This window comes from Homalodisca vitripennis, chromosome 5 (genome assembly GCF_021130785.1).
Source record: "Homalodisca vitripennis isolate AUS2020 chromosome 5, UT_GWSS_2.1, whole genome shotgun sequence".
Taxonomy (NCBI): Eukaryota; Metazoa; Arthropoda; class Insecta; order Hemiptera; family Cicadellidae; genus Homalodisca; species Homalodisca vitripennis.
Window position 1 is genome coordinate 73653177 of NC_060211.1, and position 14804 is coordinate 73667980.

The following is a 14804-nucleotide window of genomic DNA, read 5'->3' on the forward strand; positions in this document are numbered from 1 at the left end:
TTGATACACCTTGATAAATACACGGTCATCAGACACATAAACAATATTTATGTCACCATCAGACAAGTACATAAAGAGACCACTTTAAGATAAATATGATTTAATAATAAAATAATCACTTAATATTTTTAACCCTTACAACACCCAGCCATTTTGATCTCCACCAAAACTAGTGCGTCTAACGGTCGATTTCTTTTTTAGCAGACTCTATGAATTTTAAGAAATGCCAGGTTGTATGCTAATGCAGTGAAAATCGCCTTACGCCTCTTAGGCTACTAGCAAATTATTCTAAGAAAAAATATTTTCGATCAAGCAATACTGTGGATTAATAATCCTGGTAAATTCTTGATACACGAGTCTTGATGACAAAGAAGATAGTGCGTGTGTTAACAGAGTTAGGCTATCATCTATAAAGTTAACTATAATATGGTTATATTATAGTTAGTTACATTCTTAACTGACGCAAAACAAGACTGCGTCAATCCAACCTAGTCTGTTTTTATACTTTATGTTTGATTATACCCTATGCACAAAACGTGGAAGACGATCTTGAGAATTTCTGATTTTAATACTAGTGGAAAGGATTCTGCGTTTTTTAGAAAAACGAAATATTTTATGTTATTTTGTCTATTTGATCTTTTTACATGTTCAATCATTTAATTCCATTTATTTGAAAACATAACAAGGTAGGAGGATTGGGAAGGACACCCCAACCGCTAAGTAGGTAGGAATCTCGTAAAAGGCTTCACTGGAAGTTGCATGCATAATTTCAGGTTTAAAGCTCATATCATTCTTGAGATGGATTGCTGACATGCAGATAACCGAATAGATAAGACAAGAAAATATGTCACTTAACTATAGAGTTCAAATTGAAATAACTTTAGACATGCACCTCCATCAATTTAATTCTTATCTGCGAATAGATGAAGTTTCATACAACATTTTTAATTCTACAAATGGAATTGTTCTCGAAATATCTTGAGCATACTTAGGCTATGAAAGGCTCAATCAAATTCCGTAGAGGGACACACCTATCATCAAATACGATTTTACCCACATAGAAATTACGTTACATCAAAACTATTAAGTAATTAGCTCAATTCTTTCTTGAGATATCCAGCGTAATACATACACACAAGCACACAAGATAGACAGACAGAAGTGCATTTTTAAGAGAAGGCGTAGTGATGGTTTAGAATACCATACAAAGTTTCTAGTTTCTAGTTCAATTTACTATCGAGATATAGCCCTCACTTATAGCCTTTACTAACGCTCAGTGAAATACCATGTAGGAGACCTTTGCCTATATACAAATAAATTACTTTCTTAAAAGTTTTAACAGAAAATATTTACATATGAATACAAGTCTGGCTTGATATATACTCAAACATGTTTGTGGCTCCGCTCTCCTGATAGACGACAAAGTCCAAATTATTGTAACTTAATTGATTTTGTTTAAAATGAGAACCCAATTTCCTTTTAAGACTTATTCTACCCATTCTCATGGGCAACTGGTTTGTGCGTGGATATTATCACACAGATTAACGGAGAGAATCGATATAGTACAAGGTTGATGGCAATAATAAAAATTGCTACTTTCACAGACCTCAATTGAACCTGACCTATCTCTAGATTCAAAATCCGACGTCTTAGACCATTCGGACATCGGCACTTCCTATTAATTGGCACTTAGGATGGTCTGTTCTTGTTTTTTCACAGTGTTTCTTGTTGTAATTTAATAGAATTTTTCATTGTAGTTTCCATAATTTACATATTTTATACTAATACACTACAAATACAGAAAGTAACGTAACGGTGCTAAGTTCTTACTAGACATGGAATGATACTCTTCATGGACTGATAAATATTTGTTTCCCAAGCTGAGACCGTGGGGTGCTCTTATGTCAAGGGCAGTGTGCACAAGCAGTAGAATAGACTCCCTTGCATGTCCATCTCGTCCGAAGAGTCGGCATGGCCTGAGTTTGGTAAACAGAATACTGTGAGTTATTCACATTATAAAAATATTCCTAGAAAAACTGAGTATAGTTTCCCGGACAAAATATTTTAAGATTAATATCAATTACACAATTAAACACCGTGTATGTATATAACAAGATATGCATACATAAATTGAAATACTTTTATCAAACGTCTTCCTCCAAAGTATTTATTATAAAAAGGTACTTTTAGGTTTTCGCTACACATAATACAACTAACCTAACCTAACCTAACCGATATTCTTCATCGCCTGTCATTAAACGTTGATAATGTATCAATATTGCATCTTAAATATGTAATACCTCAATTATAATACTCCAATATGAGGTATTATCACAGCAGTATTATTATTTTAGAGGCTAACTTACAGTATCTGAGTAGTAACTTACTAATTTATCTGCAACATATCATCAATAAATTAAAAAAATTAAAGAGTCTAGTACCAAATTACCTCAAAGTTGACAAATAGATACCATTGTGAATTGTTGTTATTGCTGTTGTTTTAAGATAATGTAACATGTTATGCTTTGCGTTTCAGATTCCCTGAGAATGCGTCGACAACTACATAACTACTTTGACAAACTGACCTGACATCAAGCTCTATCCTGATAATAGCCAGATAAAGAGTGTGGTTGGTAACAAAATGGCGGGCGTGTTTGGCGGGAAGCCACTCCCAGAGCGTGCAAGTAATTGTTAGCACGGTACGGCAGCGTGGCGGTAGGTAATTGTAGTGGGTCACGGTTGAGCGCATACCGCGCCATATTGGTGGGTGAAAGTCCACTTCCCTTTCCGGCGGTTTCCGCAAGATTTCCATCCTCCGGGTGAAACAATGGACAATCAAACAGGGTGTGAACCAGTGGGCAATCCGCGCTGAGTCACGCCCGCTTGCGCTCAGGACAGCACAAAGACGACAGCTGACTGCCTTCGCTGATTCTTTAACTGTTAGAAAGTTGCAAACTGGCTGGAATAGTATGTAGGAAGATCCAAGAAAATCCAAGAGGCATTAACAATTTTGATAAGTAGACTGTGAGGATTCTCTCTGAAAGACCCGACAGCCCAAAATCATGTTGATCTATCATGATAGAAAGATCCTAGAGTCTTGAAACTATTTAGTAAATAGTTTACTATGGGTCTAAGGAAGAACTCTATTGATTTCGGAGTCAAATGTAGCAAAGGTTCAAAAATTCCGCAAAGCACTGACATTCCTTACAATCTGTCGGATCCTTTGATACTCCATTATTTCGGTTTATTCTTTGTAAGCTATAGACTATTTATAAAATTCATAAATTTAATATTAAGATTGATAACAGTACTGTTCATAATAACTTAAACATTTATGCATGATATTCATGGTTAAGAAAATTAGTAATACATCCAGTAAATAGTAATGAAAACTGGCTACAAAAACCAATTTGAAAGACTTTGGTCGACTAAATGTTTACAATCTGCAACGTTAAAGCGAATAGTAGAGAAATCGTGTTGTAAAGGGTATGTAGCCCTTGTTTGAAAGGTACAGTTGCACTTTTGGCAATGCATCCATATTTAAATGTTTGCAAAGTTACTCTAAAAAAATATCTGAGGATTAGGTAATGAAAACTTTATGCTTGAACTCAAAAATAAATAAGAGAAACTTGCTAAGAGCCTTCTGATGTTGATAAAATTCAAAGTACTTTAGTTATTTTAGTTAATTTCAGTCGCGTTTTGGCTGTTCAAAGACATTATGAAAATTAGTAACGTTAAGGATATTGTATTGGATATTGGATCATTGTTAGTTAATATTCTGTTATAAGTTTCTGTAGGTACATTTTTTTGCATTAACAGTTTTCATTTACTGCTGTTGTTAATGTTAGTGAGTTGATGAAAGTTTTTTTTAAAATTTAAATTCTGACATTTTTAGAAACAGATCTCGTAAACAAACAGGTGTATTGTAAGCTTACTCTGCTGGCACTCTTATCCCTGATTCGAAAGCTCCCGCATGATCTGAGCTTACTCTAATGATATTAAGAACATTATACAAGTAGCTGTCTTCGTTTGAAGACAAGTCGCATAAACAGACACGTTGCACTTCAGTTTAAAATATTACAGCATTTTTACATAATTTAATGCTCTTAATCATTGTGTAATATGCATTATTTTAATTAACTAATATTAACTAACTAACTTTGAGATTTAAGATGGTTTATTCTCTTCTCGGGTAAAAACATAAACAAAATATCGACAGAATATCTCCTTATATTGTTCATTTTAAAAACATCAGCATTCCAATGTATTATATTTGAGAATAATACTCTTTACGCTGCCAGAAACATTACAACTGACTGATAAATATGTTTTATTGTTTTTCTCAAAGTTAAATCACATATTATACCTTGTTAGCACATTCTCTTTTGTAATTAAAACATTTAAGTTTTCAATAGTTTACTTAATACGCAAATTTTGTTGTTTAAACTACCAAGGCGTCTTGTAAAAGTTTTTTTACTGCATTACTCTGGCCTTTGTATACCATAATATATAAAATTGTCAATGGTGACTTGAAATAACTAAAAATAAATGTATCTAATAATTTATCGCTATGCGGGTACACAGGTTTTCTTTATTTTTGTTTGGTCCAATATAATATATTACATTATTTATATTTTATACAGCAACTCAAAATTTTTAAAAATTACATAATGTAGCAGGAAATTTATTAAGTAGATTTAAAATACTCACCTGTCCATCACTGTAAACCCCAAACAAACTGTATTCTATCTTTTGAACTGTTTTTTAATTGCTTATTTTTCTGTTAAGCCTACTATTATAAATTCTACGTCACCACGTTTTTTCGTATGCTATATAAACATTACCCAAATATCAGTTGTTCATAAAAGAAATAGACTTAATCTTGTGAGAAAATTAATAGATATGACATTGCTGTTGTCCACGGACAAAAGAGTAACACTATGGAAAACAAAGTCATTTTTGACTTTGGATGAAAAATTAAACAGAACAGAATCCGATAGCCAATTAGCATTGTATACAACTATGCGTGGTCTGTTTTTGATTTATTTATTTTGTTTGTTTTTGAAATCGACAGAATACATTTTCCTGAGAAAGAAATTGATCGTGTGCCAGCAGCGCATTTTTGATTGAGGTTGAAATGAAACTATGCGTGGTCTGTTTTTAATTTATTTATTTTGTTTGTTTTTGAAATCGACAGAATACATTTTCCTGAGAAAGAAATTGATCGTGTCAGCAGCGCATTTTTGATTGAGGTTGAAATGAAACTATGCGTGGTCTGTTTTTAATTTATTTATTTTGTTTGTTTTTTAAATCGACAGAATACATTTTCCTGAGAAAGAAATTGATCGTGTCAGCAGCGCATTTTTGATTGAGGTTGAAATGAAAGGGTATCGAATGAGTTGATAATCTGAAATAATAATATTTTCTTTGATCGTATTTTTTGTAGCTTTACACACTTAAAAATAACCGCAAGGCACATTAATTGGCTGAGCTTTAGTGAAGGCCATCAATCATGGAGCAGGACACATTTGATATGTCTGTCCGCACGATATCTCGAAAACGAACTAACGTAAATACTTGTAATAAATAGTCCATTAAGCTTCATTTCTATATGAGGAACACTGAGTTCAATGATGGTGCATGTCACTAGATGGGATTTGCTGAGCGTTTATGGGTAACCATTGTGTAAACAAAAAATTACCGAATCAGTAACTCTGTAAACAAACTCAATAAACCCATAGAGATTCAAGCATGTAGCATATCAACACATACAGCTTAACTGAAATGTACAACATAATTTTATAATGACTTGTGTAGACTTTCATTATAGAAACACTGATCAAAACTCAATCTAATGAACACAATTCTCAATGAGGCATCACAAGTCGAGAATATGTTCATATCTAGATATAAATCTTTGCTTGAAAGTTCGTGTCTACAAGTATTTGTTCTATTATGCGCCATTTTGTGTCAACGTCTTTTCTGTATAGTTGTTTGCATGTTACCTATCTCCAGTAAATCTCGAGAATAAAATGAGTTATAGATTTCAAATTTTGTACGCAAACTCAGCGAAGCCTGTTACGACACTTAGTACAGCGTACTTATACCTTGTAATAGAAATATCATCATCTGACAACTAGAAGAAGAGACTGAAATTCGTCTTTATACGGTAAACCGACCCTTATTAAAAATATATTCTTACAAATGGTTTTATGATTGTTTAACGATTAAAATATAGGGAACAAATTATTGTTTCATTTTTTAAACTTTTTTATAGTCTCATATCGATATCTACCTAAAGTAGCGCGGAATACCTTTCTCAGAAAAAATGTCTCTATCGATATCAAGTAAAACAAAATTTTGGTTATAGCCTACCTGCAGGACTAAAAGACCGATCTATTCTTTTGTATAATGTGACTCAACTATTGTAATTTTAATAATTGACCACCAACGGCGAAGAATGTAGAAAAATATACAGAATTGATTTACCATGATTGATGTATCTTCTCCAATCAAATATGCAATAGTGGAATAATGATCAAATTGAATTCTTTATTCCTGGCTGTTGTAAGTTGAGGAACTCCCAGCCCGCCAAGACCGCGGTGAAGACCGAGCGAACCCTCCAGAACGCAACGCACCAGATGCCGGGCGTTCCGTTCATTAGCTGCACTGCCAGGGCCTCCCACATGCTCCTAATGTCGGTATAAATTCCTTCTCTGACATTCCTAGTGCCAAGACGGTTTTATTAATCTCTTACAAATTGGCTGCACGCAAATGATGATTGAGACATTAGCCAGGTAAACCCTTGCTTCCTCTTCCTCCTCGTAATGGTGTCGTTTGTCTTCTGAACATATGTCCGGATCGTCTTAGAACTCAACGGCTGTTAAGTATCGCCCTTTGACTCTTCTTAGAAGAGCACTCTAAGAGTCCTCGTTAAATAGAGGATGAAGGATTAAAGTATATTAAGAGTTTGGGTATTTTGTTCATATTTTATGATTATTAAAAAACGTTACCTTAATAAATAAAGTTGGTAAATCTCGAATACAAACAATTAAATATTACAATTGTAACAAGAACATATTAGGACAGCCTGTGTCATCTCATAATGAATATGTCTCGAAACCTTCAATATCCACTGAGATGACTGTGAAAATGAGATTTTTCACTGCTTAATATCAAACAAACTATAACGATATTTTATACATATCTGACTGAAGTTAGGGAGGTGTGATATTAAACATTACGTGCATCAAGTGATAGTTGAGGGCATGACTTTTAAGCGGTTTTTGGAAGAGAGATTGATTGAGGAATTAGACTGCTCAAGGAGCCAACCCTTCTGACTTATTTTCGTGACATAATTTAGTTAATATTCCTGAAAAACTTTGAAATATCAGAATGTGTAATCAAATTCAGCTATTTTACCCAATTTGTCTTACACGTACCGAATTCACGTTTTCCTTTATATCCAATTAATATAAGACTAAATAATAATAAAGTAATAAAAAAAATTACCTGTAGTGAACAAAATCGAGATGAGGCATATAAAGGAAACTCCGTTTCATGCAGTCTAAAGCTAATGCACTGGAGTGGAGTGCAATCATAATATTGCGTACACTGTTCGCATTATCTGGACAGTAATACAAATCAACAATACATGTTATTATTGGCATGTAATTAGACCAATACATTTTGCTTGCGACAAAACTTGTTAACATACGGAATATGACCACGTTTCTTATAGAATGAAATATATTATTCTTTAAAAACCAAGCATAATTCTCGCTATAGACCTGAATCAGGTATGATGATCCTGAATGATCATTAATTCTGGATCGTTATTTCATTTAGTCTAAGCGTACCGCAATGGATTTAAGTACTTTAGGTAATACTGTATGTCGCAGTTCACCACATTTGAGATTGTAGAAATGTGTAGTTCTGCCTGCATTGTTACATGTGTAATTCAATTAAAAATACATTGCAATATGGTGCACAAATATCTATAAATTGAAAATCACGTAGTTAAAATAATTGAATGAGGAAAGAAGAATAGACAATAGCCGGTAGTTTTTAATTTCCATAGGAGATAAACGTTAAATTCTACTACACCAACGAAATGGGCAGTGGACGAACTCTGGCGGGAAACCACGCAAGCCAGCGTGGGTAGGTGATGCCATCTCGCGGAATATGGCTGAACTAACAGCGCTGACCGCCACAGCCAATCGTTAAACCACCCGGCCAACTACTTGCTCTGTCTTCCCACTTTTAATGAATATCTCTTTCATGCTTTGACTTTGCAATTAGTTTAATCTGCCTTCCACCCGACCTTCCTTCTCCCTTCGGAGACCTTTGTGAGGACCTCCGTTTACTTGCTAACACATCGTATATTTATTCCACTCTTATGCTTGATATCCATTTCTCAGGTTGTTTCTTCCAGTTTTACTTTCCTTTTAAATACTCTACAATTTAAATCTGAAGATTAATTTAATACAATAAAAAATATTAAAATATAGTATGAATCTGTATTAAATTTTGTACATTATTATTACGTAAATCAAAGTGATGAACAATCAAAGGTACAGCGAGCGTCATTCAGCAAGTATTAAAATAAAAAGTTAAAATAATGAAAATTGTTTAAATACAACCCCCTTTCAATGTTCATACGTTTTAAAAAATAAAACATAAATTAATAAAATCACTTAATTTTCATAAAGTATGTGATGGCTCAGATATCACAAAAAAGCGGGTAGTACTAAAAACAAACATACTAGGAATAATCTTTATTGCACCTCTTAACAATATAAAATTGTACCACACACTTTGAATTGGTAGTGTTTATTTCTTTTATGATGGTAGAAGTAAACGTGTTCGTTCTTTCAAAAAAATCACTCTGCTCCAGACCCACTGTATAATTTTGTAACAAGGAATTTTAGAGCTATATCCCAGCGGTTCATGTTACCAAGGTAGAGCGAAACTAAGAGGCGTTAAGACGTTTTTCATTGTTGGAATCTTTAATTCTTTAAAGGAGCTTATTGATTAGCCTGAAAACAATGTGTTGCGGAAAATGTTAGAATGCTGTATTTGTGATTTAGAGTTCGAAAGTTGTCATGGCCTCGGACTTCATATTGGTGAACATTCCTGCCATGAACTTCTACAGTTATTTATTTATATTATGTGTTATAACAATACATAGTATAAATTAAAGTCGCTTTGTGTGTTGGCCTGCTTGTCGTTAGATATTTTCAAAACTAATCAACGGATTTTGATATGGTTTTTTCTGTCGGTTTCGTTATTAACTAGGGCAGGTTCCTAGGTATAATACACTAATATGTTAGTCATAGAAAGTAGAGTAACGTTTTTATAATGCGAAAATTTATATTTTTGACCACTTTCATTGTTAATACTGACTAAACCTTACGGTATATAACAAAATAATGTACCACGGAATTATAAATTTCAAAAGGTCCAACAAAAAAATCCGCGGTGGCACATATTTAATTCCAAAGAATAACCCACAGTAACCATTTTTCTCATTTAAAGTTTACATTTTTATAATCATTTCCGAAGCTATTTTATTAATCAGGGTAAACATCAATACTACTTATAGCACCAGAAACATCGCAAATCATAAACGCTTTTAAATCTAAGTTGGATTCCACATATATGTTTATTTTCTTTATCAGTGCAACAATATAAGCTCAACTGTGGAACCATAAATAAATTGGAATGGAAGTGTGTTTGATCAGTCTTTTGCGACTCTTTTGCAATGCAGTAACTTTTCGGTCGTATGTAAGTTATATATTTTATTAAAAGCAAACAATGACTTGGCGCTTGAAAAATCTTAGGCAGGAAGTAAATTTAAAAAGTCGACGCTAAAATTGGATGCTTTTTAATCGAAGGTTTTGCTAGTATATATTTTCTTGATCAGGGCACAAGTCAAACTCAACTATTGCACTTGAAATGCCTTAGATAGAATGTTAATATAAACTGACGGAAGTTGACAGTGTTTTACCAAATTAGGCTTTTGAGACTTATATGTATATATGTTTTCATACAACAAAACCTAATATAGAACCAGTGAAAAGATTTTTTACGTTTTGAATCTCTCAATCTTGGATACTGAAATAATCTCATATGTCTACTTATGTTTAAGAAAATTGTAGAGCTCCATCGTATAACATCATAAATGTTTTCTCCATCAATGGATTTAGATTTTGAAAATTGCAAGTTAAACCACGGTAACTGCTAGTATAATATAGTCTATAATATAATATACAGAGTGTAACTAAAAGGTTGGGCTGGTTATGTATTTTAAAATTTTGTGTAGGCCTATAATTCTAAGCTAAAAATGAAGAATAACTTTTTTCCAATTTTTACTTCGTTTAGCCAATAGACGCTATTTTATATTTGTTATTAACAATTAATATAAAATAAAAAACTAATACTGATATCTAAACTAATAAAACTAAAGAAACCAAATTTGGTACATAGATTTGAATAGGTAAGAGAAAAATTAAGTCGATTAACGAAAAATAAAAAAATAAAAAACAGTAGTATAGTTGTAGAAAGTGTAGTAGACACCAACTATTTGGAAAATTTTATTACAACTCTAACGCTACTTGTTTGAACGGGATCCGTCAAGGTATAAGCGAGCACAACAACTTTAACGGTACGCTTGCCCAATCTGTGAGCAGCAACAAAGTTACCAACTATTTTGCAACTTTTATAAAAATTCATTTTCATGTATTTTTGTCATCGAAATCCATCAACGCATAAGCGAGCATGACCAATTTGAAAGATACGCATGCACAAGCCGGGAGCGCCAAATATGTCATAGTTGAGAGTTGTCAGTTTTTTGTTGCTCCTGGCTTCTACAAGAGTATCTTAATGGATTTCGTTGAAACTAGTACCGTTGGAATTGCAATAAAATTCTCCCAATAGTCGTTTCTTAGTGCATTTTTTATAACTATACTGATTCTTTCGTTATTTGGCTAAACATTTTCAAAAGAAGCCATTTTATTAATATTAAAGGGAAAACACATTATTATCCTCTTAATATTCAAATCTAGGCGTCTCGATAAATGGCTAATCCAATCTTGATATAGGCGAGTTCTTCTACTTTGATTTTTTCTTCTTGTTTCTTCTCTTTTCGACTTCAATTCTTTTGGGGCTACAAATAGAGAGCTCTGACGTCTAAAGTCAATGTCACGCAAAGTCTACCGACTGCGCCAGGTATCAGTCGACGTCAACGTTTAAGTGATGTTAAATCTTGTATATTAGGTTCGTAGACAATATTCTACAGAACAATGGATCCACTAGCTCCACCCCAGATAACACTTGAATTCATTTTATTCAATTTTAGCAAGATTATATAGATTATACTTTGGTAAGATTATATTTTGATTTAATATCTATAAGTGGTGCTTTACAATATTCTCGTCACGATTAAAATTACATACAAACTGCGTTTTCGAGTATTTATCACTACAACCTCAGATATTTTCACCCCATCTGTTTTGACAATTCGGTGCAAATTTTAGCACACCTTGGTCTTCTGAACAAAATCACCTAACAGATACGGGATGAATAAAATTTGGTTTTACGCTCCTCAAAATGAGGAGTCACTTGAGAGATGTTTATATCTGAAATTTTTTATTTGCCCCCAAAATCCCGCATTTTTGGGAGTCACAAAAATCTTCAAAATCATCAAATCAAACTTTCTTTCCACATTCCACCACTATCCAAAAAATATCTCTTGGTATAAACTCTAGAAACGATAGAGGTGGGTTCGGACTTTTTATTCATCCTGTATAAATACAGGGTAATGTCAGCAATCACAAGTGTCTAAAATAAATACAACCATTTTATATGTTACAGTGTACATGCAACCACGTTTCTCGGAGGTTAAATTTAATCGTATCAATAATAGAGGAAACACGGAAAACTGAACAGATAATCTACCTGAAGACGATAGAACAATTAATTTTCCTTTGAAAACACTTGCCTTGCAGTTTTATACCTGTAACTCATGCAAATTCTGCCAATACTCCCTTAATCCTATTATGCAAGCAAAATGAATATGATCACTAATCACTGGAACTGAAACTCTGAAATTTTATTAATTTCATTGAGTAAAACATTTCTGGGATATAAAGCACAAGCAAATGCGTAATAACGGTGAGACAAACATGTATGTATGTGTTGCATATACATATTAATGTTTGAAGTTTTGTACTTTCATTTTAGTATCACAATTATTATGCCTGGGAATTGTATTGATTTTATAGATTTCAAGGAAACGAGACCATGTTTTATATTGTTAAGTAGGTCAAAACTGCCTTTTTTTACACAATCAAAAGGGCTTGAAGTTTCCTAACATAGGACCCGTCAAAGGAGTTTGTGCTTAAAGCACTTAAGGACACCTTGTATTTGGAGATTTCCACTTCACGGTTAAATGCTTACCTAATGCCATTAAAGTAGTCATAAACAGTGGACAACGTAATCACCTGTTTAATTAATGTAGACTCTCTTTTGTGTTCTAGTTTTGAAGCACAGCACCAGGAGTACTCGCTTCACAGGTACTTTGATATTTATATTCTAGCCGAATTGCAATATTGCAGTTACTAATATTTTTAACATTAGAGATTAAAGCTTAAGCTTCAAATAAGAAAAATCAAAACTGAGCCAGGGTAATTTTTAATACTATGTCGTGGCTACTAATATGCCCAATGCCCATGAGAGTCAAAATCAGAAGGTTCAAACTCCAACACTACAAAACCTTCTTTAAAATGCGTTTGAATGCTGTCTTTCAGATATTGCATGTGATTCAATGCAGTTACAAAACATACTATAATCGGCATTCTTTCATGATACAATAGGAGTAAAAAATAAATCACCAGTGTTGTACTGTAACACCACGCCTCCCCTTGTGCGCCCTTAGCACCCTGCGCAGAGAGTCAGTTTTCCTTAAGAACCCACATAGAGTTCACCTCATGGGTGAAACACCCTTCGCGATTCCACTCAGTGGCACCCTTGGAGACGAAAGCAACTGTTCTATTTGTATAAAATTCAATACTCACCCAAGGGTGCTATACGACATAATAGATGGTAAAGGACAAAGAACTGCTGAAGCCCTTAGGGTGGTTACGTTGCTTTTGTTGACAAGTTCTATTTTATTTTATTGACGCTTTCATTCTCTTAAGAGTGACTCATAATGAAACAATGTTCTCGTGCAGTGATGTTAAGTCAAATAATTCGTTTATAGCAAATGACACGCGTTACTCGGGTCAGTATGCCACACATCTCGTATTCTTTAAGATCCTAAAATGGAATTTATTTTTTAAATAGCATTGGAACTATGAGTTTATCACTTCATGGATTACAATGTTCATTATTAATGTACTCGCATTATGTCGTAAAAGAGACGCATTAGACGGGCAAGGCGGAGTATTAAAATACACGGCGAAATGTTACAAGGGTTATCAAACAGAGGCACAGACGGACTGCCATTCGAAACTTTTTGACCCCAAAATCAATAGCGTTCTTTCTTGGACCAAGAGGAATCTAACTTATTCACAAACCGAGATTTTCTAAGATCTTTCTTTCAAGAATTATCAAATAGACTGACAGATAGAGGTGCAGAAGAACTGCCTTTTGAGTTTTTTTCAATCCAAATTCAATGTAAGTGTTCCTTACACCAAGATATATTTGTACAAGTTTCAAAATTATAAGTATAACTAATAAAGGACAAGGTAGAAATACCCCACACTACTTTTAGTTACACCTTCACTTAGAAAAATTGCATTTGCATGCAACATTTAAAATCCATAGCTAATTTCATTCCAGAGATGTCTTGAGAACAGGTGGACAGAAAGACGATCATACAAAAACGTTATACGAAAATAACGCGTCATACAACTCGTTTTTGTAGAAATAAAAGTTAATGCAAAATTTAAAATCTAGATATGAAGTCTTTCTATAGATATCTTTCCACCTGATACCTGATAGATTTTTGTTCATTAAGTTGTGTTTCATATTAGTGTTTACATAATAATAGTCTAAAGACCAAGTCACTATAAAATAATGTTGAACGTGGTGGGATAGTTAGGGTACATAGGTTAATATGAAAAATACACATTTGAATCTCTTGTGAGTGTACTGAGTTTGTTTAATTAATACTTGTTACTATGCTATTTTCTCTTTGCCACTATGGTTACCAATAAAAACCAATGAAATTTTGCTAACGCTCAGCCAAACTTCATGAAGTGACATTCTTCAAATATACATGGAGTGTCATGCATAATTTAAAGTCAAAGGTCAGTTCGGTTTCGAGATATTGTATGGACAGAGGCAATCAAACAGAAGGAAATACAGACAGATGTAAAATGTCGACTCTGAAAGTATGTTTATTCATGACTTTTTAAGCAATAAATACGAATTAAATGATAACTCATCTTTTTCATTCCTAAATCAAATCCAGCTGAATTAAATCGATAAAAGTGGATATTTTGAATTTTAATTAACCAGTTAAAGAAAAAGAACCCATAGCGCAAAGGTATCAAACTAAGTTATTTAGACGGATACATTTTGGAATGTCCATGTATTATTTAGGTTAGCTTTTCATTGATCCGAAATGCCAGTACTGCATGTATGATTTTGGTTCAGAAATAAGTAAATCAGTCTAAAGTTCCTCTACCCCGCCTCATCCAGCAGTAGCCTCTTGATGAAACAACATAGGGAAGAAGAATATTTATTATTTACGTTCAGAATATTAACGCTTCGCTCTTTGGAGCTATAAGACGACGCAG